This window comes from Nycticebus coucang, chromosome 8 (assembly GCF_027406575.1).
Source record: "Nycticebus coucang isolate mNycCou1 chromosome 8, mNycCou1.pri, whole genome shotgun sequence".
In the NCBI taxonomy this organism is placed as follows: Eukaryota; Metazoa; Chordata; class Mammalia; order Primates; family Lorisidae; genus Nycticebus; species Nycticebus coucang.
Window position 1 is genome coordinate 23,790,168 of NC_069787.1, and position 26,601 is coordinate 23,816,768.

Sequence of the window (26,601 nt, forward strand, 5' to 3'; positions counted from 1 at the left end):
CTCATTCTACAAGGGCAATGATACTCTAACACCAATAAATAAAGCATTACAACAAAGAAAAACTACAGACCAATATCCTCAACAACAAAATATTAGCAAAAAATGTTCTCAGCAAAATATTAGCAAATAAAATCCAGTCATGTGTAGGTTACATACAATAAGCATGCAAGGCTGGTTCAGCATCCTAAAAATCCATCAATGTAATCCACCTCTACAGCTAAAGAAGAAAAATCATGTTATTATATGAATTGATACAGAAAAAGCATCTGACAAAATCAAACACCGATTCATGGTAAAAAAAAAAAAAAAAAACTCTCAGCAAACTAATTAAAGGGGACTTCCTCAGTTAGATAAAGAACATTCACAAAACAAACAAACCTGCAGCTAGTCCTTAGTGGAGACAAAGGGATATTTTCTCTCTAAGATTGGAAACAAGGCTAGCATGACCCTTCTGACTACCACTTTTATTCATGTCAAATGTAAAGCCCTACTGGTATGATAGAATAAGAAATGGTTATAAAAGATATATAAGTTGGAAAGTAATGAATAAATTTGTCTTTGCTCACAGGTAACATGATTACCGATACAGAAAATCCAAAGTAACTAAAAAATAAACCCTCTTGCAACAAATAAGTGAGTATAGCAAGGTTGCAGGATACAAAGTTTATATATGAAAGTCAATTGGTTTCCTATGTGCCAGCAATGAGCAATTGAAATTCGATTTTTCTCAAATTGCCATGTATAGTATCATCCGAAATAAGCACTTAAATATAAATCTAACAAAATATGTACAAGATCTGTACAAGGAAAACTACAAAATTCTGATTTTAAAAATCACTGAAGATATAAATAAATGGTGATATATTCTGTTTTCATGGATTGGAAAATGCAACATTGCTATCGGCTTATCTCAACTTGATCCAGAGCTCAACGAAACCCCAATCAAAAGCCAAGCGTTCTATTTTGTTGACATTGACAAACTGATTCTGAACTGTAAATATAAAGACAGAAAGCCTAGAACATCCTACACAATACTGGAGAATAAGAACAAAGTTATAATACTCACACCACCAAATTCTAAGACTCACAAACAGCATGATATTGAGGGAAAAACAGACACATAAATCAATGGAATGGCACAGAGAGCCCATACAAACATGGGTCCATACAAATATGGTCAAATACAAACATGGTCCATACAAACATGGTCAAATGACCTTGCACAAAGGAAAAGAGGCATTTCAAGGGCAAAACGATAGTTTCTTCAACAAATAGTGCTAGAACAACTGGACATCCACATGTAAAAAATAATATATTAGATGCAGATTTTTATGCCTTTCACAACAAGTAACTCAAAATGGATTGTAGACCTAAATATAAAATGCAAAACTATAAAAATTCTAGAGAAAAATGTAGAAATAATTGGGGAACCTTGGATTTTGCAATGGGTTTTTAAGTACAACACCAGAAGCATAAGTCCCTGAATGAAATTTAATGTTAAACTTTATGAAAATTTAAAACATCTGCTCCTTGAGAAACATTATTAAGAAAATCAAAAGACAAGCAAAAGACTGGGAGAATATATTTGCAAAACACATATCTAATAAAGGACTTGTATCCAAACTATACAAAGAACTCTTACAATTCAACAAAAAGAAACCAAGCAACCCAACTTCAAAAGGTCAAAAGATCTGAACAGACATCTCACAAAAGATGTTGTATATGGAAAATAAGGTATATACGGCAAATGAGCCTATAAAAAGATGCTCAATGTCATTCTTCATTAGAAAATTACAAATTATAACAGTGAGGAGACACCACTATGTATCTATAAGAGTAACACAAATTTGAAAAACAAAAAAAGAATACCAAATTCTGACAAGAAGTGGAACAACGAACTCTCATTGATTGCTGGGGGAATGCCAAGTACTACAGCCACTTTGGAAGACAATTTGGCAGTTTTTTAGACAGCTAAAAATTCATCAATTGTGTTCCTAGACATTTACACAATTGCTCTGACAACTTATGACTACACAAAAACTTCACATGAATACTTACAGAAGTTTTATTCATAATCACCAAAAACTGTAAGCAACCAAGGTGTTGTTTATCAGATAATGCATAAACTGTGGCATATCCATTTACTGGAGTATTATTCAGAGATGAAAAGAAATGCATAGCTAGGTATGGTGGCCGACACCTGTATCCTCACACTTTGGGATGCTGAGGCTGGTGGATTGCTTGAGCTCAGGAGTTCAAGACCAACCTGAGCAAGAGTGGACTCCATCTCTACTAAAATTAGAAATGCATTGTGGTGGGTACCTATAGTCCCAGCTACTTAGGAGGCTAAGGAAAGAGGATAGCTTGAGCCTCGGAGTTTGAGTTTGCTGTGAGCTATGATGCCAGGGCACTCTACCCAGGGCAACACAGTGAGACTTTGTCTCAAAAAAATGAAAAAGAAAAGAAAAGAAGGAAGGGAAAGCAAGCAAGCAAAAAAAGAAAGAAAGAAGTAATCAAGCCACACCCTCCCAATGTATCTTAAATGCATATTGCTAAGTGAAAGAAGATAGTCTATGAAGTCTACATGCTGTGAAGACTCCAGTGATATGATATCCTGCAAAAGGCAAAATTGTAGCAATGGTAAGGAGATCAGTACTTTCCAGAGGCACAGTGGGAGGGGTCAAGATAGATGACAACAGGGAATTTATAGGATGAGGCAACTATTCCATATGGTTCTGTAATGATGGATACATAACCCTCAATTTGTCAAAACTCATAAAAACTTTATAACACAGAGAGTAAACCACAATGTATGCAAATTTAAAAAAATCATGTAGGAAGTTGGAGATCCAGGAGGTAATGAGGAATGTGACAAACCCATCTAACTGTATTGCAAACATATGAAACAAGCTCCCTGAAGGGGATCAGAGAAGGTGCTGGCCTAAGCAACTTTGGAAATGTGCAAAATCTGTAAGACTAAAAGCCTAAGCACCGGACTCTAGTGATGAAGTGATTTCCCACAGGAGGACAGGTTAACAATTCCAATACCACTATGTGTATATTGGAACTGGATGATCAAGCTGATGGATAGTAAGGAAGCCAGTTTTTCAGTGCCAAAGTGGAAGTTGACAGATAAGCAAAGGGAAGAGGCTAGAATGGTCCATGTGGTAATGGATTAGAATACGAACTCACCACTAGTTGGAGGAGATGTGAAAAAGGGACATGGGAGCCAATTGGAAGAGCTCCCAATGGCCAAAACTAGAAGAATTTAAGCAACCAAATAAAGAAAGGAAAATTGTATTACTACCCAAAGTATAAAGTAAGTATCCATGAGTCCACAGTGATGTAAGTACCCTGTTTCCCCGAAAATAAGACAGCGTCTTATTTTAAGGTGTGCTCCCAAAGATGCGCTAGGTCTTATTTTCAGGGGACGTCTTATCTTTCCTGTAAGTAGGTCTTATTTTCAGAGGATGTCTTATTTTCGGGGAAACAGGGTAAGTGAGGGAATAGTCGGCACCCTAATATAATGTGATGAAAATGGCCCTTTACCTCTTGCTTCTCCTCCCCCAAACCTGGTCTAATATGAGACAAATAATGGACAAATCCAAATGGAGGGACATGCTTCATAATGCCTGACCGATGTTACTCAAAACTGTCAAAACTACCAAAAACAAGGAAAGACAAAGAAACTGCCACAGCCCAGAGGAGCCTAAGAAGACATGAAGAGTAAATGGAATGTGATGGTGAGGCGGGCTCCTGGAACAGAAAAATAACACTGAGCTAAAGAAAAAATAAGGAAATCAGAATGAAGTCTGTAAATATAAACTTTAACAAAATAATAATATGCCAATATTGGTTCATTAACTGTATCAAACGCACCATAGTAATGTAAGGATGTTAACAACACGGAAACTGATTATGTGGTGTACAGAAATTCTCTGTACTGCCTTCAAAATTTTTGCATAAATTTAAAACTGCTTAAAAATAAAGCTTTGTTCTTAGGCTGTAACTTGGGAAAGCATGGGGAGGGAGGGGGGAGGTGGATAGAGGGAGGAAGATTGAAAGGATCACACCTGTGGTGCCTTGGCAAATGTGGAATGTAAATGTCTTGGCAAAGTAACTGGGAAAATGCCAGGAGGGCTATGTCAACTAATGAGATGAAAATGTGTCAAATATTCCATGAAACAAGTGTATGGTGCCCCATGATCATATTGATGTACACGGCTATGATTTAATAAAAAAAAAAAAAAAGAAAGAAAGAAAAAAAGAAAGCTTTTTTAAAAATATCTCTTACTAAAGAAAATCAAGGGTGACATGCTGGGTAGCCAGCCATGTAGGTTAGGAGCAGGGGAGAGAGCATGGGAATAGAAGAAACTCAAGACTGCTCTGTTTGAACTCTTTTTCTTATGGGCTATGTGACTTAACTTCTTGGAATCTCAGTTTTCCCCATTCATTATAATTCTAACTTGCCTTTTAGTATAAAATTCATGAGTTCAGGAAGCCTGTCTTGTTTATTACTGTATCTTCAGTGCCAAGACCAGGATAAGCACATCATAAATATTCCATAATTATTAGTTCAGGAAGGAAGGAAGGAAGGAAGGAAGGAGAGGAGGGAGGCAGAATGGGCTCTCCCACTCTGTCAGATACAATGGTTTCTTCTTCCCACCCATTATTCCAGGTAATACACTTGGTAATGCATGAGGTGGCCTATCGTTCTTTCCTATTTGACAGCTGGGGCACTCTGAGATAAGTTTTGTATTTCTTTTTCTTTCTTTTCTTTTCTTTTCTTTTTTTTTTTTTTTTTTTTTTTGAGACAGAATCTCACTCTGTTGCCCAGGCTAGAGTGCCATGGCATCAGCCTAGCTCGCAGCAATGTCAAATTCCTGAGTTCAAGCAATCCTCCTGCCTCAGACTCTCAAGTAGCTGGAACTGGCTTGAGAAGTTATATTTCTTGTCCATACACAACCAAAAATAACACATCCAAAGTTAAAACCAAACTGCCTGACCCCAGACCCCATATGCTTAACCTGTGCTCCACCCCTCCCCCCATTCCCAGCACGCCCTTAAACTCTTAACACACCAGCAACTTGGAAGGATCCTCACATACCCCATGCTGCACTGCTTCCATGCCATGATGGAGTAACCATAGATAGTAGGGCTCCTTCTGTGGAGCCAATTATCAGACTCACCAGAACAGAGTCTTCTCCCCCAAGACTCTCCCTAGCCTAGTCCTTCCTTCCTTCCTTCCTTCCTTCCTTCCTTCCTTCCTTCCTTCCTTCCTTCCTTCCTTCCTTCCTTCCCCTTCCTTTCTATTTCTCTTTCTTTCTTTTTTTCTTTTACAAATTGAGATTTTATTTAGGAAGAACAAAGAGAAAGTTTAGAGAACTTCCAAAGAGAGTTGGAAGTGGGTCCTTCTCATGAAGGATCAGAAGAGAAAGAAAGGCAAAGGCCTGCAGGGGTATAAATGCTCCATTGGAAATTGGTTGCAACTAGTTCTTCTTTCTATTTGCCCCCCACCCCCCCACCCCGAACCATTTATCTCCATTCAAACTTTGCCTAGATAATATCACCACAACCATAATTTGTCTTTCTCTGGATCCTGCAAGGGAGACAAAGAGACAAAGATAAATGCCATGGCCTCCACATTCACTTGTATAATAACAATATCTTGTCCTAACACCCACAGGCCTGGGACTTCTCAGCATATTCAAGTGAAAAGAGTAATAAGGTGGAAGCTTGGGGTAGTTGGGCGGGAGACACCAAAACAGAGACTTTTCCCTTTAAATGCCAGGATGACAAAAAGCAGTTCAACTCAGATAACATCAGATAACTTGCAGCCCAAGTTAGATCTCTGTGTTGGGGTTCCTGGTCTTTCTTGTTGTTGTTTTACCCCTAAGTTCAGACCTAATTGTAAGATAATGACTTGAGAGTAAGATAAAACTCAAGGAGAATGTCAGATTGTGGAGGAGAAAGCTTTTATTCAAATTAAACATCTTTGAAGCTAAGAAAAAAAATATGTAGGGCAGATGTCAATTGCTATTTTACAGCAATCATCTAATTGCTAAATTCCTCCTTAAGCATAGTGTATTTTCTCTTTTTTTTGGAAGAGGAAAGAGCAAAGACGAGTTCTTTTCAGCAAAAATTCCAAGCCAGTCATCTCATGTGTTTTGAACAAGCTGACATTTTAGTAGAAAACTGGGCTTTCAATATAGTACTCAAGATGAAAGCTTGTATCCTACACTGTGTAGTCTGTGAATGCTGTTTGAACTTTTTTTAATGCTTTTACACTTTTTAGAGCAATTGTAAGTGCCACACATTTTTTTTCCTGAGTAATAAAACTGAGGGAGATGTTTGCAAGTCATAATGTTCCATAAATGGTTCCAAATTTATGGTTGTACTATAAACTATATTAAGTGATCCAAAAACTAGTTTATTTCTTTCACCGGTGCTTTCAGAGTCTATAAATTAGACAGTTAAGCCGCGTAAACGGGAAACGAACAGTCATGAAATCACTCTCCGACAAGATGCGCACATTGACTTTTCGGAACATTTTGTGTCCCTCTGCTTTGGGTGATTGAAAATAAATCGTCAGTAGAATGGAGTCAAGCCCCCCCCCCCCCCAAACAGGACCCAACAGGCAAACGGACTCTGATGTCACATTCCAGCCAACTAACAAAGATGAATAAGGTGACCCATATGGTGGAAAACGTGCATTGTCCTTAAGGGATAACTCTGCCTTTCCATCAGAACCCAAGACCTAAGCCTGCCTTGCAGAAATTGCTAGAGAATAATAATAATAAATGTTACTGTTATTTTTACTGAAATCTTCTAAGTTGCAGGCACTATGCTAAGCACAATAGCTGAATTAGTCATACTAGTCTCACAACCCTTGTGATGGTTATTAGAGAGAGAAACTGAGGTTCAGGATAACGAGTGGAATTACTTGTTCCCAGGTAAAACTGTTAAGTCTTTCTGCACCCAAAGCCAAATCATTAGCCCTTCCATAACTGTTATTTCTAGACAAAATATAATTCTTTTGAGACTAAGCAGATAATAAAATGCCTTGAGTCAGCCTCGTGTGCATTGTATCACTCGCTGTGAATTTAGTTGAGAAGTAAGAGCAGGGATTATAAACATGAAAGGTAACAGGAGACCCATCCCCTTTATTAAGTGATTGCTATGTGCCAGGCACTGTGCTAAGTACAGTACAGGAGAGATTCCATGTGGTCCTCATCACAGACTTCAGAAGTATATTCCCTGCACCTTCACTTTGCACAGGAGAAATCTGAGGCTTTGAGAGATAAGAAAATGTCCCTGAATCATCTAAGTAGCAGAACTGTGCCTTGAAACCAGATCAGACCGACTATGAGACTCATTCCCTTCCTACTGTGCCAAGAAAAAATGGTTCTTGCAAAAAAAGACAAGATTGGAAACTTAAACATTTATCAGGTCTATTCTGAAATGTACATCCTCCTTTAACTTTTGCATATGCTGTGCACAGTAGAATCAGACAGAGGGTCCTGGTGTTCTGCCAGAACCTTTGATGTCCTGATTAGAATTCCAAACCACAAAGAAAACCTTCTAAGCCCAAGTCTTGGTCACATTTACCCTTTTGACTGAGAGTTCATTGCCCTGTTTTGTTTGTTCACTGGTTAATACTAATTGAAAAATACAAATCTCACGTTTCAAATGAACTGTGAAATTAATGTCCCTTTTCTCTTCTCTCTTATTCTGCTGTAGTGATGCTTCTTATTACCTTCCCATCATCCCTCGACCTTATTTCTGGTAACAGACACTTAATCCTCAGGTACAGAATAACCCACCCCCCTTTTCAATCTGTGTCTCAAAACAATGAAGCCATGTTCCTGAGAACTTAATTTTACCACTTGGACCCAGCCTTGTTTAAAATTAGTTGCTTATATTTTCTGTAACAAGAGGCAGTAAATTCTCCTTTTTTGCTTAAGCCAGTTTGACGTGGGTTTTGTCACTCACAAGCAACATAGCCCTGAGCCTTCTCAAGCCACAGTTGCAAGCCCAAGTCACAATTTCCACTGAAAAACTGAAATGACACTCCATCTCTGCCTCCACCCTGTGCTCCAGCATCCTCTGCAGCATTGCCAAGAAGTTAGCACAAGAGTGCACATTTTTCATAAATGGAGATCGCATTCATTGGGATTGGCAGATGTTCTGAAATACCTCAGGCACAGACAGTGCACTCTCCAATTAGCCACATCAAGACTAAACTACCATCATTGCTTTCTTCTTCCTAGCATTGGGAGCCAGATGCCTTGCACCTGTCTGTACTCCTGAATCCTCCTATTGTTTTAAGGATTAAGGGCTGGGGTATGGAGTATGCTCCATAGTGATAGCCACAATTATTATGTATGCTACTGTCAAATGTTGGAAGGGCTGCCAAGGAAAGGAATAGAATAGCAGACCTATGTGTAGCTTTATCAAACAAAGCAAATATTAATAAATCTTAGAGTTAAAATAAAAAGGTATGTTATGAAATCTGAAATACCACCTATATGCTAATGACTTCCAAATTAACATCACCAGTTAAAAATTCTCCTCTGTGTTCAAACGTATGTATCCAGATGCCTATTTAACATTCTTTAAATAGATATCTCAAACAAAATTCTTGATTTTATCATCTCTACTCACTTGGCTCCCTGTCTTCCCCACCTCAGTAAAGAATACCATTATTTACCTATTTGCTCAGGCCCCAAATCTTGGAAGTCACAAATCTTTGACTCCTCCCTTTCGTCACATCCATATCCAATCCAATAGCAAGTTCTTCCATGGTGTCTTCAAAATTTATCTCTGATCAGACTATTTCTACACCCTTCCTTGCAGCTACTCTAGTCCGAAGCACAATCATTTCTTACAGAAGGCTGCCACAGCCTTCTAACTGTCCTCTCTGCTTACTCTCTTGCCTCATAGAATCAATCCTCCACCCCAGAAAGCAAACTGGCCTTTGGAATGGCAGATCCGGATGATTTCTCTCTGGCTTCTAACCCTTGATTTGCTTCCACCACACACCCAGAATACAACCCAAAGTCCTTACCTTGGTCTACATGGACACCCTTGCCCTGCCTGCTTCTTTTTCTGGCCTCATCCCTCCCAGGGTCTGAACCCCACACAGATCCCTAGTCTAGGCACACAGAGGTCTTACTCTGCCTCAGGGCCTTCTTGCCTCACGAGGTTCATTCCTGCCTCAGGGCCTTTGAGCTTACCCTTCCCTCTTCTTGGAAATCAGCTCCCCGCTTATTCATGTGGCTAACTATCTCTTTTCAGAGCTCTCTTTCTTCAGAGCGGAGTTCCCTTTCCACACTATGAAAACACCTTCCAAACCCCCACTTGCTGCACACAAATCTAACCATTCTCCATTCTCTGCCCTATTTACCTTTATTTACTGTTCTTCATGTCACAAGTTATGCATTTATTTTTTTTTTCAAACCCTTTTTTTTTTTTATTGTTGGGGATTCATTGAGGGTACAATAAGCCAGGTTACACTGATTGCAATTGTTAGGTAAAGTCCCTCTTGCAATCATGTCTTGTCCCCATAAAGTGTGACTCACACCAAGGCCCCACCCCCTCCCTCCGTCCCTCTTTAAGATCTGTTATGTTTCGCTCACTAGAATGCAAGCTCCATGAGGGCAGGAGATTGTTTATTCTCCTCTGTATCGCCCATGCCTCGTGTGGGTCTCCTCATAGCAGGACTCAATGAACACTCATTGAATTAATGAATTAACCAAGTGTCAGCTTCAGCTACAGCAACCTCAGAGCCCCTGTTATTACTCCTTTCTTCACATGCCTTTGGGAAAACACTCACCTTGGATTTCCCCATGGAAAGGTGCATTCATTATTTTTTATTTTTGTTTGTTTTTTGAGACAGAGTCTCACTATGTTGCCTTTGGTAGAGAGCTGTGGTATCACAGCTCACAGCAACCTCAAACTCTTAGGTTTAAATTATTCTCTTAACTCAACCTCCCAAGCAGCTGGGACTACAGGCACCCACCACAACGCCCAGCTATTTTTTTATTGCAGATGTCGTTGTTGTTTTGCTGGCCCAGGCCAGGTTCTAGCCCGCCAGCCTCCGTGTATGTGGCCAGTACCCTAACCACTGAGCTACAGGCACCAAGCCTGGTGCATTCATCTGAAAGACATAATTAGAGCCCCCCTATGCAGAGTATCACTGCCGGGCAGGTTATTACACTGAGCCCTCTGCCTGCAATGTCTCGTGAATTCTCAGAATAGTGCTAATTAAAATTGTCCTCATTTTGGTGATGAGGAAACTAATATGCAGAAAGAAGGGCTTAGTCCAAAGCCTAAAATGTGGGAGAGTCAGAATTGACTTCATAGATTTTCTATCCTCCTTTCTCATCTCCCCTTTATCTTCAACACACTGGACAAGTTTCCAAGAAGTGTAAAAAACAAACAACAAACAACCACAACAACAAAAACAGACCGTTCCCTATTTTTTAAAGCTCTTGATACATTTCATTTGGCTTTAAATGAAGACATGCCAGAAAAGAATGAAAAGATTGTGGAATATTTTAAAGTTATACTTGAACATATAACATGTAACATACAGAGAGACCATAATGAACAGTGCTATCTGTAAGGTGATGATATTATTAAAAAGAAAGTGGTAATTTACAGAAGACTATAGGTGGAAAGATGCAGTTACCAGACACAAGAAACATGTTACCTCTTCTAATCCCATCTCTGCACCTCTAGGACCATATGGATGACCTCATTTGACAGAGATAATCTGAGGTGTCTGGCTGCTGGAAGGCCAAACTCGACAGCCTTCCTTCTGCCTCCTCCTGAATTTGTGTAGGTCCTGACAACAAGCAATGGAGTTTAGTGAACCTTGTGGGGCCAGACAGCCAAAAGCTGTAACTTATTTGTTGAGTTCAGAATCCGAAACCCAGGCCTCCTCTGCATTAATGTAAACACACAATCCAAATGGGGCGCTGGGGGTCCATGCACCAGGACAAAGGGATTTTGTTCTTATGACTCCTCACTTGCTTGACTGTGTAGCCAAGCCTGAGGACCGTAGCTGATTCAGACTTCAGACATATCCAATTCTTTTCCATTTGGGGAAAGGCTAAAAAGAACAACTGTTTTAAGGTTTCTCTTCATTATGACTCATGCGGTTCAGATTTTCTTTTGCCTTTCCTTTCTTATTTTCTTTTAACCTGAATTAGGGGTCAAAATGAAGGGACCATCTCTTACTGAGCCAGCTGCACACCATACAAGTGGGAGGAGCACTGTCCATGGAGACCACCATGAGACTCACTAGCTCCAGTTAAGGTACTTTGGTGCCCTTTATGCTTTGGAGCACTTTTGTTTCATTTTTAAATAGAGGATAAAAACCTGCCTTATTTATTCTCTAATATTATTTGCAGATATAATGGAATATCAGAGGTGAATGTGCTTTCGTGAATGCAAAGTTAATTAGAGAGTGTGTGAAAGTGTGTGTGTTCAGCTAGGGGGCTGCCGAGCTACCTTTATATAAGCAGAACTTCATTGTTATAAACAGCCCAGTTACTTCCTCTCTAGAATGGAGGATCTAAGACTACTATCCACCTACTACATGGGAACGATTATATAGACTTTAAACAAACCTAAAGAATTGCAATTCTTACATCACCTCCCCTTCAAAAAATACATGCCAGAGAAAATAAAATAGTGTAGCTTGTTGCTTTTTCTAGTGGTTTCTGTTTAACCAGATGTTTAACAGGCAAACTCTGAACTCCAAGGTATCTTTGAACAGGTAGGTCCATGTCCGTATAAACTGAATCTAAACTTTTAATCAAGAAGACTTCTCTTTCAATCAGGTTTTTGGAGTAAAATCGATGTTGTTTTCAGAAGGCATTTGATGAAATGGATATACCAATCAGGAGAAAAGTGAAAGAGCCAAGCAAATCAGACATTCCATTTTAGCCCGAGCAGGACCAGCCCAGAAGCAAAAATAAAGTCCTGCCAGCAACCCTGATATTATCACTGGGGAAATAGGAATTTCTTGAGCCATGTTTTGACTCTCCTTCTGGAGACAGAGTAATGTGCTATACCCAGGAAATTATGGTAACACAAAGCTTTGGCCATCTGTGTGATTTTTAAAAATCAAACTGATCTAAAATTACATGGAGACAATCGCATTTTGGGTTGCCTTCACTTAGTATTTTCAATTAGTGAAAGAGTAGATGATTTCAGCTGCTTGGAGTTCTCTATTCAATAAAAGAAATCCCCAGTTACATTATTTTTTTAATTGATCTTCATTCATTAGTGCCAAATGAGAGAAATAATTGGGCTCTAATTACCCTGGCATCTGAGTAAGTGGTAGTATAATTTTCCATTTGGCTCCAAAGTATTCTCAATAATTAAGTCATGTCTCTCCTGCTATCTAATTTAAGAACCTGAAAGAAATGAAAGAGTGAAAAAAACATTGACAAAAACTTAATCACAAGCCTTATTGATATGCAACTTCTTTCCTATCTGCAGCTTCACTTTGGTTTTAATCAGGACTGGGGCATAATGCCAAGTTCAGGGAAGAGGGAAGTAAACAGCAAACTGTGTATTAGAAGAAGGCTCCTCATTGCTTATTTGAGATGGAAATCCTGCGCTTGAAAATGTTTAATGCTAAGATGGACAGAAAAATAGATACCATCCCACAACATGCCTGAATGTTTTTATTTTGATTAATATCAATTTGATTGCAATCCAATCCCTTCAGAAACCTGGATGAAGATGTAACATGAATAATTATGATAGTTATTAGCTTATATTTATATAACTCTTCATAGTTTTGAAAACACTTTAATGTACATTATCTCATACTAGGAACCAGAGAGGCAGCATAACTTTGTTAAGCTTAAGCTGCCAGACCTAAACTGACACAGTCTGGGTTCTAATCTGGACTGTATTGATCCCTAGTTGAGCAGAACCTTGGGCAAATATTTCTCTCTGTGGCTCATATTCTTCACTTGTAAAATGAAAATGATAGCAATACCTCCCCAATAGGTAACAATGTGTTAACGTGTATGTAACAATGCTTAGACTGTTGACATGTAGGAAACTCACTACTAATGGTACCAAATGGCTCCATCTTTCAGAATTATAAACCCAAAGTCAAGGCATGTGGTCTAGAATAGAAATTAGCAGACTATGGCCCAGGAGTCTAATTGGGCTCTCTGTCTCTTTTTGCATGGTTTGTGAGCTGAGAATGGTTTTACATTTTTTTAATGGTTGGAAAAAAAATCAAAAGAATAAGAGTAATTACTGACATGTGAACATTATGATATGCAATTCAAATTCAGTGCACACAAATAAAATAGTATTAGAATATAGCTATACCCATCATTTATATATTGCTTATGGTCACGTTCGCACTATAATGGCAGAGCTAAATAGTTGTGACAGAGACCATATGTCCTGAAAAACCAGAAATATTTACTACCTGGCCCTTTACAGAAAAAGTTTGCTGACTTCTGATATAGGTGTTAAAGTAAATTACAAGAGCAGGATTCCCCAAAGTAGTACAATTAGGAAACAAGGAAATAGAAACCATTTTCTAGTTATAGGAAAAAGAAATTGGGGTAGTGCTTGGGAGCCAAATAAACCTGGTTGGAATTCTACCTCTAATCACAGACATCTGTGTCACTTAAACCTGTTGGTGTCCTGTCTCCTCACCTAGAAAATAGATTATAATAATACAAGATTACTTTAAGGACTACAGTAGATAATATATTTGAAACAATGAATACTCAAGTGCATATCATGTGGTGATCTTATCAGGCTAAGGACAGGTATAGAGTCCATGATCAAGAATGACATATTACCAGAAAATCCAAAACCAAGTTCAGAAACTTTCTGGTGAGAATCAGAGAACCAACTCAAAGTTCAGGAGAGAGTGGTTAGAGGTAGGAAGGATAGGAAAGTCATGTCTTCAAGATTGTAAACTAAGGCAGATGAAGGACAAGGAGATGTTCCTAACATTGTGGTTTCCACCTAACCCTGCAGCTGTTTCCCTACTCGGGTGTGACATGTTCTTGTAGTTTCAGCTGTCTCTATTATCCATGTTTATCTCCAAGGGTGTAGTCAACACAAGGCTATGTAGAGAGGAGTGGAAGAAGTTGATGTGCTGTTCCACCAGGGACCTGTTAGGTTTGAGGTGCTATTGGGACATTCAAGCATACTTGAGCAGCAGGCAACTGGAAAAGAAGAATTGAGACATAGCTATAGCCAGAATCCACTGGAGATACAGTGGTGAAAAGTCCTCAAAGAGGAAATCAAAAAGAAGTACCTAAAGGGAAGGAAGATGAAGAAGCCAAGAACAGAACTGGGGCAGATGTGGTTGGCCACATGTGAATTTCAACATCTTGTTCCATTGCTTCCTTCCCACAGTCAAGTCCAGAAAACCAAATGCTCACTTATCCAATTTAATCTCAAAACTCTTGAGTTTGGAGGGAGGTTCTGGGTAATAGAAACCCACTCAAGCTAGTTTCAATTACAAAAGGGGAATATACTATGAGTGCAAACGATCGTTTCAGAGAATACAAGGGAAAGAAAGAGGCAGCCCTTACAATGGATGCTGCCAGAATGTTAATGAGGCCCAATAAATAGAATTCAATTCTTGGGTTCTGAACCAACTGAGAAATAAGGCTAAAGAGTCCACAAATGGGAGACCAGCTACCAACGTTAGTTTGCCTTTATATCCTCAGAACCTAATATGATTCCAACACATGGCAGGTACTCAGTAAATATTTGTTGAATTTGACGGGATGAACAAAAAAATGGATGAAATAGTTGTCATCTCAAGCAAGAAATATTTTTTAATGTAAAATAATGTCTCAATTGATTAAGTTTCAAGAAACCAGTGGCAAGTGATATGCATGATAAAATCCATTGCCCACTCTATTATACTTGACTTTCAGATCATGTATCAATTTTTAGTAATATGACTGATTAATGTCCACTGCTGCTCTCATGAGATTATAAACTACATAAGGGGAGCATTTGTGTCTCCTTTGGTCATTATCTAGCACAGGGTCAACAAACATTTTCTATAAAGGGCCAGATAGTGAGTATTTTCATCTCTGTGGCTATCTAGTATCTGTCAAAACTACTCAGTGTTGCTATTGCAGGGAAAAAGCAACCATAGAGCATATGTAATGAATGAGCATGGATGTATCCTAATAAAACTTCATTCACAGAGACAGAAGGCAGGACCCATGGGCCTCAGTTCTGCTGACCCCTCATCTAGCATAGAGTTCAATAAATAATGAATAGATATTCTGCATCAACTTAATTATCAGCTCAGAAAGATCCCACACAGTGCCCTTCATCCTCCACTTCCTTTCCTTCTCTATTGCAAATTCCATCAGATCCTCACTTAATTTGGTGGTCAGTTAACAACCATCTAAATAAAGGAGGATAGACAAGACAAAACAAATGTTTTCAAATTTAAAAATAAGGAAGAATTAAGGGCTCTAGTTCTAGACCTACAACAAAAATAATTTGTCTAAATTAATGTGGTCCAAATACTACATATGAGTAAGTTACTTAAAAGATTTTATGAGAAGACTCTGAGTCTTCTCAAAAGACCTGAGTTCAAGACCTTTTCTGTCACATCTTACCTGTGTAATGTGGAGCAATGACTTTTATGACTGAGACTCAGTCTCCCGATCTATAAAATGCAGATAATGAGACCCTCTCTGCAACATGTTTGTGAAGATTAGGTAGTGTTTATAGAAGTTAGACTTATTAATGATTTTTTTAAAAATGATCCACAAATCTTATCTTTGTTAGTGCTGGAGTTATTTTTGCTTTTATTTGGTTCTGAAACTCTTTCCAAAAAAAGTAGATTTGTTCTTCTCCCAAAGATCTGTAAAATGCTGTTTGGGCCCAACCAACTTTGATGAAAAATTCAAGATCTCTTCTCAACGTACACATTTCCTTTGACATCACTACACAATGAAGAACACATGTGCGGTTACAAAAGAGAAAACAAGGTTCTGCAGCATAAATTATTGATATGTTTTGGAGCATATGCAAAATGAGATGTAGTGGGGAGGAAATAAAGTGAATAAAGAGATGGATTTGAAAGAAACGCAATTCACAAGCACAATTAAACCCCTATGAAATGATCCTAGCCAAATAACATTTAAACAGGCTGTCTATAAATTAGGGAAAATTGAGTTCACTGAACTTGTTTATTGGCAGGGGTGAGTGGGAGTGGCTATTCTCAAACCATATACCTCTTGTTACCCTTCGTAAACAACTGGGCTCATCTTTAACATGAAAATGATGTTGATGTAATCAGTATGTCTCATTGGAGAAAGGAAAGAATATTTGCCTTTTAAGAGTTTCATAGAAACAAGCCAAACTACAAATTGTAAGAAAAAAACCATCATTTGGCTAAACACCCTCCTCCGTACATGAGCACACGCATTTTATCATTGTGTGAGATAATTAAGGAGCTGTGTTGTTTCCCTGGAGTGTCTCTAGCTATAGCGTCTCAATTAACTTTGACTCCTATGGGGAGCAAGATATGTAATCCTCGTAAGAATTAAGTAACCCTCAATGTGCATTTGCTTCCCTTCCAACTGTATATTTCCTCTATTCCTAAAAATAAATTTCAAATGGAAGCCATAGAAATTGTTTCTTGTTAAGCACTTTTTTTCCAAGTTGAGAACAGCTGAATTTTCCCAAAGTAAATGGATCTCCAAATAAAAATAGAATTACTAGTCTTGGAGAATTTGGAATATTCATCTTAGTTTTGTTTTCACTTTTTTTTTCTTTTTTTACAATTTCCCATCGGGGGTTGGAATCTGAGCATCATGAGATGCTCCTGTAATTTCTTAACCTGAAATTGTGAGAAACAGGATTTTTTCAAAGAGACAAGGTACATGAGAAACGTAGAAAGGGAACAAAACTAGGTCTCTTTCTCTTCCCTTTATCCTAACTGCTCAGAACTCATGTGCAGGGAGCCTGTCTCACAGCTATTTGGCTAAATACCAAGCTGACTTAAAAAAAAATATGTCAAAAATACATTTTAAATCTGCCAACTTGTTATGTATAGCAAGCCTTTGACAACAGAACTGACTTTTTATCTTTTCCTTTGTTGATGGGATGGTCTTGCCTATAGAATTAGCACCCCTGAACTCAAATGCCTACAGGGGCCAACAGAATATAAATTAATGGAAATGGCCACATATTTCCACGTTAAACACATTGAAGTATTCTTTCCTTCTTCTTTCTCATCTTTGTTGAAAAATAAGCTCATCTGTACTTTGTTTTCACACTTCTGAGTCATGAATACAGAGAAATATTTCTTCACTCTGCATAAGGCGCTTTTGCAAGCCCAGTGACAAATGGCAGCTTGTGCTGTGCTGTGGGAAAGACAGCAGTGAGCCGTAGGCTCTGTGGTGAATCCAATGATGAGTGGCCTCACCCAGAGAATGCAGTAGCCACGCAGTAAATAAGGAACCAGGAAGGTCTGTGGAAGGGATGACAATGGTTCTTCCATAAGGACAGTGCCTGGCACCGAGTAACCATCCAACAAATATTAGTTGTCCTTGTTATTACTGTTGTTATCATTGTCATTGATTCGAAATGGGTGGGACAGGAGATCAGAGAGTTAGTGCTGTGTTAGGTCAGTAGCCAGTGGTTGACTTACATCTAAAGAAACAATTTACTGATTATTTCCATTCATGCCCCAAGCTTTTTGTCCTCAGATTCCCTTCCTGATTTTCTCTCAAAATATGTCTCCCTGTACCATCCCAATAAATACATATGCTTTCTGGCTCAACTTCAGAATTCAAGGGCCTCCTTCTGATCTATTTCTCCTCCAATTTAGAATCCAGATTTTCATAGCCCTTTATCCAATCAGTGGCTGGAGTGGGCTTATTCCTGCTGGAGAGTAGCAATTGTTAAAAATTCAGAAATTTTCTAAGCCCAGTTATTCCACATAGCATCATTAAAAATGAATTATATACAGTTAGGATTCAATGAATTATATTACAAACAAAAATTATAATATACTTCCTAATTGTTTTGCTACATTTTACTACTACCTATGTTCTTGAGATTATTTACGCGTATCCCGTTTGTATGGTTGAATTACTTGATAATGGTGGCTGTACATGTCTCTTCTGAATTCTGGGTTCAGTGATTTTGTATTGGTATCTTGAAATTAGCCATTAGGGGAATATTTATATTATGGGCATCAGTAGTCACCACAAATCAGGGGTTTCTTCCACCCCACCCCCACCCCCAGAGGCAGGTGTTAAATATTTAGTAGAACAGCACTCCTTTTATTCTTCTTTTAAATGCCTTAAAAATCTATCCCTCTCCCAGGAGTCATGCTCTCCTTTGTATTACAGATTGTTGGTCAAAGGCCATACACTCCTTTCAGACTGTACATTTCTGATGGGCAGGATGGATGCCTGGTTCACATTTTTATTCTCCAAAGCATCTTGCACAATGGGTTCAATATTTACTTGTCACTTGGGATTAATTAGAAGTCATAACTCAGTTCCAGGAAGTGGAAACATGGGTTCAAGCATCACGTTTAAGTAAAATAATATACTCTCCCTTGTGCATGAACCTAATCAGAAGAGAGAGAATTGGCTTCAGAGAGGCCAACCAGAAGCTTATTCCCAGGGAAGGAATCTGTCTGGGAAAAGTGAAGATGGTGTGTTCAGTGGTGTTATGACAGAAAAACGGCGGAAGGAGGAGATCAAATTCAGACTTCATTAGTGTGAGGAGCATGATAATACGTCCTTATTTTCTTATATTGGGATAAAGAATTCTTTTTTTTTTTTTTCTGAGACAGAGTCTTAAGCTGTCACCCTGGTAGAGGGCCGTGGTGTCACAGCTCACAGCAACCTCCAACTCTGTGGCTTAAGCGATTCTCTTGCCGCAGCCTCCCAAGTAACTGGAACTACAGGCACCCACCATAACACCCCAGCTATTTTTCTGTTGTTTTATAGTTGTCATTGTTTTAGCTTACCCGGCCGGGTTTGAACCCGCCAGCTTCGTGTATGTGACTGGTGCCCTACCCACTGAGGTACAGATGCCACCTAGGATAAAGAATTCTTTATTCACAAAACTCTCTGCTTCCTCAAAAAGATCTTCTAACCCTTTCAAATGACTTGGTTGACAGATGTCAGAATAAGACCTAGAGTGACTTTCTGTGCCAGTTCTGGTCCTTCAGATATAGACTAATTCCCTCCTGCCCATGTCTCTTTCTAAGGGGCACCATACTGTGCAGAGCTGCTACAACCCACATGACCATGGTTTCTGTTATGTGATCTTGCTTACACAGCTGATTGGCTCAGGGATGCATATCTGACCTAATAGGCTGGCCAGTGACATGCTAAACAGAAAAAGCTGAGCCGGGCAGTCACATCACTGCTCTTAGGAATCCACCTTGAAAACATGGAGAGTGTGAGCCAATTAGAATTGGTAGAACACTGAAAAGGTGCAGCAAAGATGCTAGGAATTAGAATGGGTGCCACAGCAAACAGAAGCCATGTTATAACACAGAAGGATATTTGAAAAAGCAGAAAAAGGTGTTTGGTGGATAAAGGAATTTGCAACAAATAAAAAAATACAACAATGAGGAGAGAGACAGTAATTGTAGCTAGGTCATGGGCTATTATAGTTTCTTGTTTAATAGTTACAGTCCGTAATTTTAGACACAGAATACATATAAGTAATCTTCCCCAGGTCACACCTAGTAAGCAGATAGACTTCTCAATCTCAGATGAGTTGTTATTCTAAAATAGGTAGGTGATATATTGGCTACCATTCCCACTACATGCCCAAGACAGTCAAGGCTGATTAAACCAGGAACCTGGGTCATGAGGCCTGAATTTAGCTTTCAAACTCTACTTACTATGAGCGCTCAGCAGCCACTGTCCATGAATCAGAGTTAGGAATGGCTGAGTCTGTTACTTATATGTTCATTCTGCCATAAAGTCCATTACAAAATATTGTTCAATAATATTGGTCATAAGTTTCCTCTCAAAGGTGAAAAAGGGATCAATGAAATTAGTCATCTAAAATCCAAATTAAATGTCCAACAAACAAGTTAATAGGATATGGCTTATAATTTTTGCCAGCTATAAACAGCTTGGATGTGTAAAAAAAAATTATTAGATAGGGGGATGGTAAAGAAATTAAAACCCATTATGAAAACTGTCCTAGAAAATATGGTGAAAAGACACACACACACAAAATGAAAATAAAAAATTTCAGCTAAGCCGAGAAACAATTGAACTATTTTAGTTTTAGATGAGTTATACAATGGATAGACTGCCCAATTAATATTCTAGGTGTCTCATATTTTATCTTAAATGACTCCTAAGTATACTAAGAAATGTGAATCAAACAAAATAAGATCAAACTTGTATCGAAATTTTTCAACTTTTTAATATCTGACAGGCAAAAATATCAGTTAGATATGAAAGTTTCTATCATGATGGGCAGCATACCAACTATGTTAGGTCAAAAAATCAAAGTTAATGCAACTTTAAAGCAATAGATAGATAATATCTTGCTTTGCTCTACTATAAGATTTATTGAAAATGTTTGTGTGCCATTTTCTTACAGCAAAAATCTGTGAAAAGGGTTGTGGGTGCAACTGTTTAAAAAGCACTCCATGTATGTGCAAATGCTAGAAACCATTGCCAGTTTGTGGACTTGTTGATGAGCATAAAAGACAATGATCATTTTAATGATCTCAGGCATTTTGCCAATACTCATTAGTTGAGTCATGGAAGACCTTTACAAAGATTTAACCTTAATCCAAGATTCTCTTGAAACAATATGAATACTTGCCAAATATTCAATAATCAAAAACAAGATGATGTATGTTTCTCACCAATATCATACTACACATAAACAAGCTAAATCCAAAACGCTAAAAGACATATTTGTGACCTACCTAAACAAGTATGCAAATTTATGTTTGAATGTAAACTTCCCATAATACAAATCAATAATTATAATTTTACACGTTTTCTAACATGAGTCAATATATAAAAGATATATATTGTAATTGCTAGCCTCATATAAATTGATGTAAAAAACAAGAAAAAAGTTGAGGGATACTTTAGAACAATTCAGAGTTGCTTTTCAATATATCTTATACATGTTGGAATTTGATAAGAATCCTGAATCAACACAAGAGTGGTGAATTTACTTAATTTTGACACACAGATATGAAATTAGTATGCTTTTGCTTCAAAGTCAAATCAATTTTGCTAAGAGAAATTAAGCAGTTTTATCAATATGGCTTCAAATATTCAAGGTAGTTATTGATAACTTTTAGACATATTTGGAACAACTTGGGTATGAGAATCTATTTTACAACTATAAATTTTTTTCCACCCATCCTTCCCCTTCCCTCCCCTTCCTCTTGGGCTGTAGTTGGGTTATAGCTTTCATATGGAAGTGTGGGTGCTTATATATTGGTTTCATAGTAGAGCTGAGTACATTGGATACTTTTTCTTCCATTTTTGAGATACTTTGCTAAGAAGAATATGTTCCAGCTCCATCCATGTAAACATAAAAGAGGTAAAGTCTCCATCTTTTTTTAAGGCTGCATAATATTCCATGGTGTGCTGTAAAACTACTAGAAGAAAGTGCAGGGAAAACACTTAAAGAAATCGGCCTGGGAGAATATTTTATGAGGAGGACCCCCCAGGCAATTGAAGCAACAGCAAAAATACATTACTGAGATCTGATCAAATTAAAAAGCTTCTGCGCAGCCAAGAACACAGTAAGTAAAGCAAGCAGACAGCCCTCAGAATGGGAGAAGATAAATGCAGATTATGTCCTGACAAAGGTTTAATTACCAGAATCCACAGAGAACTCAAACGTATTAGCAAGAAAAGAACAAGTGATCCCATCTCAGTGCGGGCAAGGGACTTAAAGAGAAACTTCTCTGAAGAAGACAGGCACATGGCCTACAGACACATGAAAAAATGCTCATCATCCTTAATCATCAGAGAAATGCAAATCAAAACCACTTTGAGATATCATCTAACTTGAGTAAGATTAGCCCGCATCCCAAAACTACAGATGTTGGCATGGATGTGGAGAAAAGAAACACTTCTGCACTGCTGGTGGAAATGCAAACTAATATATTCCTTGTGGAAAGAAGTGTGGAGAACACTTAGGGATCTAAAAATAGACCTGATATTCGATCCTGCAATTCCTCTACTAGGTATATATCCAGAAGACCAAAAATCACTTTATAACAAAGATATTTGCACCAGAATGGTTATTGCAGCCCAATTCATAATTGCTAAGTCATCGAAGAAGCCCAAGTACAACTATAAATTTTATGAAATCTAAATACAAATCAAGAATTTCCATGCAAATATACTATACAAATTGAGATATATACCCTAGTCCCCAGCACTCAGCTCATGGCCCCACCAATGAGCTTCCCTTCTGCCCAATGAGATGTGCTTTTAACTGTAAAATACACCTCAAATTTCAAAGACTTAGTATGAAAAAAATATATAAAATATCTAATTAATGATTTTTATATTATTTGTATACTGACATGACAATATTGGTATATGTATGATTAAATGAAATGAATTAGTAAAATTAATTTCACCTATTTCTTTCTACTTTTTAAAATGTGCTGCTACAAAGTTTAAAATTGCATATGTGCCTGACATTGTATTTCTATAGGTCAGTGCTACTCTGGAAATGTGACTCCTTTGTGTCAAGATTTTTCTCAATTTTTTTAACCATTTACGAATATCTTTAATAGCAGCATTTTTTATATTAAAGAAAAATGAAGTTCAAATGCCCAACAATAATTACGTCTAACACTTGGTACACATACGAATAAAGACAAAAAGCTGCCAACCCTGGATTTAAATAAAGGTTTTATAGGTTTATGAGGTATAATTATAACCTGTTTTCTGAATAAATAAGAAGAAAGTCACTGGCTGAAAAGGATAATAGAGATTTCTTTTCTAATACTCTCTTCATCTGGATTCCCCCCACACTGCTACTCCCTGCCATCTGAGCAGAATTCCCACTGTTAGACCAAATGACCATGCTCCTGGCCAGGCAATCACAACACAGGGCTCTACTAGCTCTGCTAGTTCAGAGGAAACAGTGCTTGGCCTATGGCTCCATACTCTTTATCCTAACCTGGTTCCAACTTTGGGACCCCAATCCATGCCCTTGGTTACCTGAGAGTTTGAAACAACACTGGCAGTTCTACCTGGTTTGAACCTTGAATGCTACCAGTGAGGAGGCTGGCACAAGATTCCAAATCTCTTACTTACATTACTGTTCAATTAGAATAGGTGGCCTTAACCTAAGAGTGTTCTTAACCTCTTTATTCAGCTTTTGGCTGACATATTAAACTATAAATAATATACAACCTTTCCCCCAGGTACGAGGCTAAACCAGCACTTTCTGGAGCTTGTTCTATGTTGCCTAAGGGGTCAGGCTAGTGATGTAGCTCCAGTGGCCTCTGCAAATGAGGCCATGCCAACCACTACTGTACGGACACAGAGTATGGAGCACCAGTCCTTGGGCCTTCCCTCCTGAGTTTCTCAAGCAGGATCCATGTGACAGAAGCAGCCTGTACTTCTGTTGGAGGATGGCTGTAGTTGTTTCTAGGGCACAGCCAGGACGAATGATGCCAAACTTTCCAGGCACAGCTAAATCAACCATAGTTGAGCCAAAGCAACACTCACGGCTCTGGCTATCCCCAATTGGTCCTCCATCCATGACCAAGGACAAATGAGGCCAGAGGTGTTGGAACTCCTCAACATTCAGAGAACTGGCCTGGGAGCTGAGGTTGGCACTAGTGAGAGCAAGAAGTTCCCCAAACATCTGGGACAAATCCTGCATAAAAGCGTGGTCAGGAATCCAGATGCCTAGAAAGGAGAAAAGGGGTTCGGGTCCTTGTTGAGCGCCTCTGAGCGTTCCATTCCCAGAGTCCCTGGGCCTGGCAACAAGCCTTACCTGGCAGTACCCGTAGACGTCGGCCACCGGCCCAGGCATACGGCCAGCGGCTTCGCCTCGCTGCGGCCCTAGAGGCGGAACACATGGCGCAGTGCGGCCGAGCGACTGGCCGAGGAGGCCAGGCCCCGCCGCTCCGGGAGCCAGTGGGCTCCTCGCTCAGCCCCGTGCCGGCACCGACTCACAGGAGACATCTCATTTTGCTCAATTTTTAAGCAAGTATTAAGATATTCAAAATCTATAGTCTAATTCCTGTTTTTCGCTGAGGGATCCCACCAAACTTCAACTTGAACATCTGGAATATTAATTATTTTACAACCCGACCAATTAAATCAGCATCCCAGAATAATACGGTAGAGATACGTGACAGCCGAAAAGGAAAGGGGGAGCAGCAGTGTTTCAGAATACTTTGAAAGATTTTTTTGTTTTTGTTTAATTGTGGCAAATCATACACAACACAGAATGTAGCATCTTAGCCATTTTTAAGAGAGTACAGTTCTGTGGCATTAATTACATTCGCATTTTTTTTACAACCATTGCTCCCATCCATCTCCAGAAATTTTTCATTTTCCCAAACTAAAACTTCGTACAAATGGAGCATGAACTCCCTATTTCCTGCCCCACCCCAACCCCAGCCTCTGGCAACTGCTATTCTAATATCTGTCTTCATGACTTTGACTACTCTCAATACCTCAAGTAAGTAAAATCATACAGTATTTGTCCTTTTGTGTCTGTAAATGTTTTGTTTTGTTTTGTTTTTTTATTGTTGGGGATTCATTGAGGGTACAATAAGCCAGGTTACATTGATTGCAATTGTTAGGCAAAGTCCCTCTTGCAATCATGTCTTGCCCCCATAAGTCTGTAAAAGTTTTAATTGAATGTTCCAGGAATATATTCCAAAGTTTGATCACAAATCCCATTTCCAATGGAACATTCACTATTGGAAAGAAAGAAAAGCTACACTTTGGTAAAGGCTTTGCAGCGATCACTTTCCGTGAAGCTTCCTGTGCCTTTTTCCTAAGGGAAAATTAGGCTTAAAGTCAGGAAATGTTAGCAGCTCCACAAAGATACATTAGGGTGATGTTAGAATAATCTATAAGAAACTCAAAGAAATCGTTCTTAAAACCTGCGATAAGTCTAAAATATGCAGCTCACTGGGCCTTTCATAACTATACCTAAAAAACCAGGATTATGTGAGCTGGCTTGATAAAGGAGCAGACCATGACTTAGTCAAATAGTGAAATTATATGGCAACTCTAACGGTTACATATAGTACTGAAGTTCAAATCATTCTCAAGATCAACAAATGCTAATATATTATGTACATCACTGATTTCTGCTTGGGTGAATAAATGAATGAGTTAGATTGGTCTCAAGTTTAGGTAACACACATAGAAGTCGTAGGCTGTGTTCACATTTCCTCACCCCTTTTCTTACCCCTTTTCTTTTTCCAAGAGAAAAGCCAAATATTTTTAAATGTATCTACAAGCAACTCAATGATTATATGTTTTCTTGACTCTACAATAATCGTTTACATAATCAATGCCTGGAAACACTTCAGTACAAGTTTGCATGCTTATGAACAACCAAAATCAAAAATGGACAATGGGCTGAAGTGAGAAAAATTAATAAACCCTAATTAAATTCCTCTGTATAGACATTTTGCTTTGCCTTAAAGGTTCACCAGAGGATAAAAGAAATATTTTTTTTAATGGGAGAGAAGGTGAGATGATACGAGAAAAGTACTGAACCAGGTTTCAAATTAGTATAAAAAGAACTCACCAAATTACTGCAAATGTCAGGAATGAAAGAAAAAAAGGAAGTGGCTCCTGGTAGTGACAGATTATATAACTAAAAGAAACTTTTGCTTTTATGTCACTATTTGGTTGATAATTAGAGATGTCACAGAGGCTGGGATGAGGGAGTATGTTACTCACACAAGGTCATGGCTGGTGATACAGTGCAGCCCCCTGCAATTCTTTCCTCTGTCCCACATTGTATCCAATCCACATCTGGTCATGCAAAACAAGTAGAGCTTTCATTTATTTTTTCCTTCATAAATGCAGGAAGTATGTGCATTTCCAAAGAAAATATTTATGTATTTTTAAAGTGGATTCTATGACCAATTGAATACACAAATTAAAACAAACAAATATATTTGCCTGTTGGCCAATGCCTTTCTGAGGCCCAGTTTTATTTTGCACGTGAAAACAGATTAAAAGGCTTGATTCTGATGAGAGACAGTTTCATGTGATTTTGTTATCTTATTTCTGAAGGACTTTATGGTCCTCCCTTTGCTTTCTACTCATTTCATTTGTGATACTGCCTTAGTAAAAACACAACAAAACACAGGAAGGCAGAAGTGATTTGAAAACCTTCTAAGTTGTATTTCAGTTGTTTTTAAAGGAAAATGGATGAGTCAGCAGTCAGCATTTTTAAGGTTTAATTTTCGTTTCAATACAAGACTGTAGACTTGTTAACCCAAAATGTCAGCACAGATTTGGAGAACGACTTTTTGTGTAAGAATGACAGACCCAGCTTTCTTTTTCCATTTTAAAGGAACAATTACAAAAGCCTGTCATG

At 38.4% G+C, this 26,601-nt stretch overlaps 1 pseudogene; it reads right to left on the reverse strand.

Annotated features, from left to right (window-relative positions):
* Positions 1 to 23,487: 23,487 nt before the first annotated feature.
* Positions 23,488 to 24,212, reverse strand: LOC128591298 (threonylcarbamoyl-AMP synthase-like; annotated as a pseudogene).
* Positions 24,213 to 26,601: the final 2,389 nt, after the last annotated feature.